Source organism: Gossypium arboreum, chromosome 13, assembly GCF_025698485.1.
Source record: "Gossypium arboreum isolate Shixiya-1 chromosome 13, ASM2569848v2, whole genome shotgun sequence".
Lineage (NCBI taxonomy): Eukaryota > Viridiplantae > Streptophyta > Magnoliopsida > Malvales > Malvaceae > Gossypium > Gossypium arboreum.
In genome coordinates, this window is record NC_069082.1 from 5,236,172 (window position 1) to 5,242,733 (window position 6,562).

At 30.7% G+C, this 6,562-nt stretch overlaps 1 long non-coding RNA gene across 1 annotated transcript; it reads right to left on the reverse strand.

Moving 5' to 3' along the window:
* Nucleotides 1-6,034: 6,034 nt before the first annotated feature.
* Nucleotides 6,035-6,562, reverse strand: LOC128286426 (uncharacterized). The gene is made up of 2 exons (XR_008276984.1): nucleotides 6,528-6,562; nucleotides 6,035-6,326 (listed from the first exon to the last, which is right to left on the reverse strand). It is a non-coding gene; the product is annotated as an uncharacterized LOC128286426 (long non-coding RNA).

The window sequence follows — 6,562 nt, forward strand, 5'->3', positions numbered from 1 at the left end:
TGTTTTTCCTTTTGTGATTTTTCGATTTTTGAATTTCTTTTTGTAGCATTAAAATTTCCGAAAAATAGAAAAAAATAGGGAGTGTACTTAACAGGTCCCTTTATTATTGTGATCAGATTAAATTAGTCTATTTATTATTAAATAGATCAATTTAGTCCCTATACTATTAAAAAGAATTAAATAAGTTTTAAAATTAAATAGGGTTAACATTTATTGTTTTAAAAATAACATTTACGATTAGCAAAGTTAACATTTTAAAAGCTTTTTATAGTTTTATAAATGAAATCTTTTGTTTTGAGTTAAATGCAAATGAAAAAGATAATTTTCATGTCATTTTTAATTGTAAATGTTAATTTTACTACAATTTAACTTTATTTGTTTTTTAATAGTTTAAAATCAAATTAATCTATTTAATAATATAAGAGCTAATTTAAAAGGTAATTTTGTCCCTTATAAGGGCTAATTTAAAAGGTAATGTTAGCTCACGTGAATCTTTACTATCATGTGAACCACCTTATACTCTTTGTAAAAGGTGCCCCATGATAAGAGACAAAATTCCAATGTTAAAATCAAGCATAAATACTTCATAAAAGTAATTTCAGATATATTGAAGGTTTTATCATTGTCCGATAAATGATATTTCAAAGATTTTTCTTAATCAAGTCAAAAATCCGTTAGGAAAAAGAAAGCAATGGTGAGACTATTACAATGATCCACGACAATGTTGTTGCTAAAGATAGCAACACTAAGATATTTTTCACCAATCATAAAAGGCAAGCAACCCTTACAAAAATTGTGATTGTGCAGACTCAACATCGACCAAATCGCAAAAGGACGCAAAAATGTCACCCACATTTTGAAGAACTTCCCACAATTGGCTTCCTTCAACCATGGTCAAACTCCTGAGCTAGCAACATTCCCATCCCTATCTTTTTCGGTGACTTGTTTGCCTTCACCCTCTGGAAAAAAGATAGTAACAAGGGCAAGATGCTACATAAGCCGTACCCGCTCGAGAGTGGCAATGCCTTTGAGAGAAGAGGGCTGCTGTTCGAGAGGTAGGTCACATGGGAAACATCTCCAAAACCCCCACTTCGAAGAAAACTATCATAGCCCTGTTTGCCAAGATTGTCAAAAATAAGGGTTTTCTTTTTCTTAATCAGGCTAATAACTGTTAAAAGGCAATTTTTGCTTAAAATACTTGTGTTATATCTTAGATCAGTTCGAACACAATTGAAACTTATATTGAGTTATCCAGTATAATGGCATAATTGGATAAAAACCCTCGCATACCTATAAACATAGGAAGATATTAACATTGTAAAGAAACTACTCTCTACTCTAAAAACCCTAACATACTTAATTCTCAATCACCTCTACCGTAAATCCCTCTAAAATAGATGAACTAGCTTTCCTCGACACTGCCTCTCTCCTACTTCCCTATCTTCGTTTACCACCGTTCAACAATAGTACGGTAAATGTAGACCGAACACACACCAATCGTTTATGTGATAAGCTAAATTTTTGTTCATCACGATAATGCTGAAATCAACCCTTACTCGGATTTTTTCCACTTTTCCAATTAAACCCTATTATTGAAAACCATTATTAATTGATCTTAGATTGATCACATCTTTGAAAAAAAAAAAAAGGTAATTTTATTCCATTTCTTTTAACTTGACTTTTAATTTATTCGTTGACCTTTCTTGAAAAAGGAAATTAATTAATTTAATTCTGCTTTCTAAAGTTATTCATTGATAATGGTTTATTAACTTTTATTTTTAGAAAAGCTTAATTTTAAAGCCAGCTAAGCTTAGAAATAAATTGAGTAATTCTAAATTGACTTATTTGATTTAGTAATGAATTTTTTTGGTAATATTCTGTATTAAATTTGATAATGAATCAGGAAAAAACACCTTTATAATGAATTTAAAAGTTGGGCAACTCTGTGAAATTTGCAGTATGAACCATCAATTTTTCATCCACAGATTACTAGACCATTAGAGCAATCATATTTGAATAATTTACCTCCTAATCATATAATTTTTCTACCATTAAAAGTTGTCTTGCACTAATCAGTTTCTCATGAAGACTTTATTTCAAGTAGATTTTATTTAATGTTAATATTTATGAGAATTTAAAATTTTCTTTGAAATTTAATCTATCATGTTGGACTCAAGTTTCATTGGTTTTGGTTTCATCTATTTTGAAAATATATTTTTTAAAGATTGTGTTAGATATTATTAATATATTAATATTTAGATAAACAATTAATTTAAGAAAAATAATTTTCTGAGATGGAATTGAATCTGAACCTAATTTTAACATTTAATATTAGATTTGCATCCTAACTAACATTATAATACCAATCTAATCAACACAGTTCATATGGATTCTTTCCAGTCCAAATTTTGATGTTAAATTTTATCCTGGCAATAGTTTGAATGCCCCTGAATTGTCTATGCCATCTTTTGATTTATTATATACATTATCACGTTTTTTATTTTCATTTTTTTAGGTCAAATGCATTATTATTGCTATTGCATTATGAAACTATAATATTTAGGAGAATGTCATATGTAGATTGATGCAGCATATGTACTTCGCTTGGATATTGCATTTAGTAGTTGTTTAGGATATTGTGTCACGGAGTTAGAATTTTCGTTTCGTAATTCATATAGTTTTAAGAGATTTCTTGATTTCAAATTTGCTTAAGTCAACCTAACTCTCACAAAAATGAGAATTCTAATCGAATTTCAGTAAAACACCAAAACAAAGTGGAAGCAAACTCGAAAGACAAAAGGAGCTACAAATGAACAAAAAACCATAGAAAAATAACACACAAGTGTTTGAGTAAATGCTTTAAAAAATATTCTATTACTTTGAAGGTTTACAACTGAGTATGAGGAAGAATGCTTCTATTTATAGTTGAGCTCCCCCAAAACCAACGGTAAAAATTGAGTTACATCGACGATCGAGATTAAAGCCTATCTACAATTGAGATTCTTAAGGGATTGACTCAATCCTTTAAAATAACAATATCAAATCTTATCAGATTAGAAATCTTCTAATATTACTTTTCATATTTACCAAGGTAACCCTAATTTTTCATAAGTGCTTCACTGGGCCACCAAGGCCAGGTAGATGGGCTTCTACACATGTTCCACAAATCGGACCAGTTCAACTGGATTGAATGAATCCCATTTCATTAGTTAACCTCCATGGGGTGCTCTTTGCGCACTCGTCACGGGCTTTGATCTACAGCCCATGACATTCTCCTTCATTCATTCTTGCAACGCCCTCATTGCGTCCTCATAAATAGAAACACCATCCGCCCACACATTATTAAGGGTACGAATGAATTTCAATAGCCTTGCAAGGAATCATACATTCCTGGGGTTATCTGGACAATAAATTTTACCTTCCACCCCTCTACTTTATTTGTAGTAGCTACCACCAGCAAAGTTAATTTACGAATGGTCTCGAGGCAAGGTCACTTTATAACCTACCTTTCATCTGGGAGGACAACTATATATCTCTACTTCAATTTAGACCTAGTTAGACCCTCATTAGGCTATCTGGGGCCCACTAAAAGGCATAGTTGGGTAGGAACTCTTGCTTACCTATAAATTCTCAAAGGTATTAACATTATAAGGGGATTCCTCTCCACTCTCAAAACCCTAACATACTAAACTTTCAAATTTTTCTACCTAAGTCCCTCTACTTTTTTTACTCTTGGTCCTAAAATGGGTGAACCAAATTTCCTCGGCACCACCCCCTCTCTTCCTTCCCATCTCCGTTGATATTATGCATCAACAACTTGCCATGTTTGAGTTGGTAAATTTTGGCAACAAAAATCATTGGGTTGTGATTCTTGTAATTACTTTGGACTACTCTCAGCCCATCCTTGATATCCAAACTACAAATAGAAACATATCTTGAAAATTGGTTTAAATTTGGATTGAAGCAATCAACTTCCCAAGCTTGGTAGATCAAATTGAATCGAGCTAAACTAAAAAGAATATTCTGAATATTCAAGACTTATCTTGAGTTGCTAAAAGATTTGACTATAGATTCTCCTATTAAATTTGACTTTAATCCGGTAGATTTATGTTATCCTATTTTTAGGATTGCATGCAACTCTACTCAATTACGCTAGATCTACTCTTAAACAGGATCTATTTCTCCTCTGATTTAAGAACATCAAACATGGATCAATAATCTAGAAATATCAAACCAAGAATTAAGCACACATAATTAAGAACAAAATCTAAGTCTCTATTACGTAAAATAAAAATCAAACAATGAAATTCATCATAAGGTTCATCTCCCTAGGTATTTAGAAAATTAGTTCATGCTTGCAAATAAAAACATCCAAAAGACAGTATAACCGAAAGAAATAAAGAAACTCATGATAATCTCCTAAGAAATCAACTGAGAGTCTTCAATCTTGACGAAAATCTACTTTAGAATCGGCTTCAATGGTGTTTTTTGAGTTATTTTCTTGAATATTCTATGACAGTTTTCTCCTATCTTCTTATTTTGGTCATATATAGGTTTTAGAATATCCGAAAAACCCTAAAAATCGTATTTTTCTACTGTTTGGAATGCAACTCGCGAAATTGACACAGCCTGCTACATGGTCGTATGGTAGCTTATGTGGCTCACACAGCCGTGTGTCCAGGCCCTGTGGCTCCTGTAACTCACTCCAATTTTCCGATTTTTGCTTGTTTTTATCTCATTTTGCTCTCAAATTCTCTCCTAAGTATAAAAACATGAATTTAAAGTATTATGAGCATAAAATTTAATATTAAAATCGAATAATTACCCAAAAATGCATTAAGAATGAGGCTAAAATATGTTACTTTTGGCACCTATCAAATATCCCCAAACTTAAGTGTTTGCTTGTCCTCAAGCAAAATTCTCAACCCACAATCAAGTTAACTTCTCTCAATTTATTATTTCTACTGATAATGTCTTAGGATAATCTAGAGGTAATCATGCATTGGAAATTCACATTAAAATGACACTGAATAACACAAGCAATCCAAGCAAAGAATTTTAAGCTTTAAAAACATTAGGCATCTCCCCTATCTCAATAATTACCTGAAATTTAAACTCAACAAGAAATAACATCCTTATGAAAGATTCACGCAAAGCACTCAAAGAGTTTAAGGTTTAAATAATGTGCACTCAATGGTCAAACTAGAAATGTTATTGCCATAGGCTTACTTGAAATTCAAATTTCCACCACTATAAATGAGATAACACACCAATCAATAGGTTTTTACAAGGTTGTAATGGGGCTTAGGTTATGGATATGAAAAAGGTCAAAAAACTTGTTATAATCGAGAGTCTAGTTAATAAGTTACCAAACTAGAAAAAAATCAGTTGCTGAATTAATAGAATTTACATCAACAAGAAATTAACAAAAATGAAAATGAGCTTTTCAACAAAATATGAAACTAATGATTTAAGCTCAATTTTTTTTCTTTTTTTCATAATTTTTTTCTCTCAATTTTTTAAGAACAGAATAAAATTCATCAATTCAAATAATGAAACATAGTTAGGAAACTAAACAAATCAAATCTCGACAAAAAGAGAGTTAATAAAGAGGATAATTTTACAACATTCATATGGGTTAACATAAATGGGTGAAAAATGTATTAGAATCAACGGGGTTTACTAAGGGTTAATACAACAGGTAAGACTGATTAAAGTTTAAGTGGGTTAAATCCTAAGTGTCTCTATCATCTCAATATATCAAATCAATAATGTGGTCTCGACATGTATAATCAAAGCAAGTTCTAGAATAACAAATCAAGTTGACATACTCATAATCAAAAATAAAATGAGTACGAACAAATATACGCTTTATAGGCTAAAAAGCTCACAAAAAATTATGGTTTGATGTTAAACTTACAAATTTAAAATTTCAAAATAATATTTCAATCTAGGGAGACAACCTAAAATAATAATTTCTAAAAAAAATTTATCATGCTTGACTCTCTTGCGTCTTAAATTATAAATCATACAATTCACAAAAATCCACAAATTATTCCAAAACAAAATCAATACAAACTTTAAATTAAAATATGTTACTTCAATGCTAGGTATGAGAAAATTACTCAAACACGAAAAACAGTTCAGAGATTTTATCGCATAAACATTTAAACAACCTCCACACACTTAAGATGCACATTGCCCTCAATGTACAAACAATTATAATCACATAATAAGTACAATATCATAAGGCGGGGAGAGAACTGAAACTGCCCTGAATTTGGATGAGTTCGCCAGAATAGTGAAAACCGGAATCATAAGCGAATCTAAATAAGACAAAAATAAATAAGACAAAGAGATCGCCAGAATAGTGAAAACCGGAATCATAAGCGAATCTAAATAAGATAAAAATAAATAAGACAAAGAGATAGTAAAATTAAAAGAAAACAACAGATAAAATAATAAAATATAAAATTTAGAAGAAAAATAAAATAAAACAAAGAAGACTCATAAATAAAAACAACTACCAATCGTGAGGCGCAGCATCGAGTGGAGAAATATG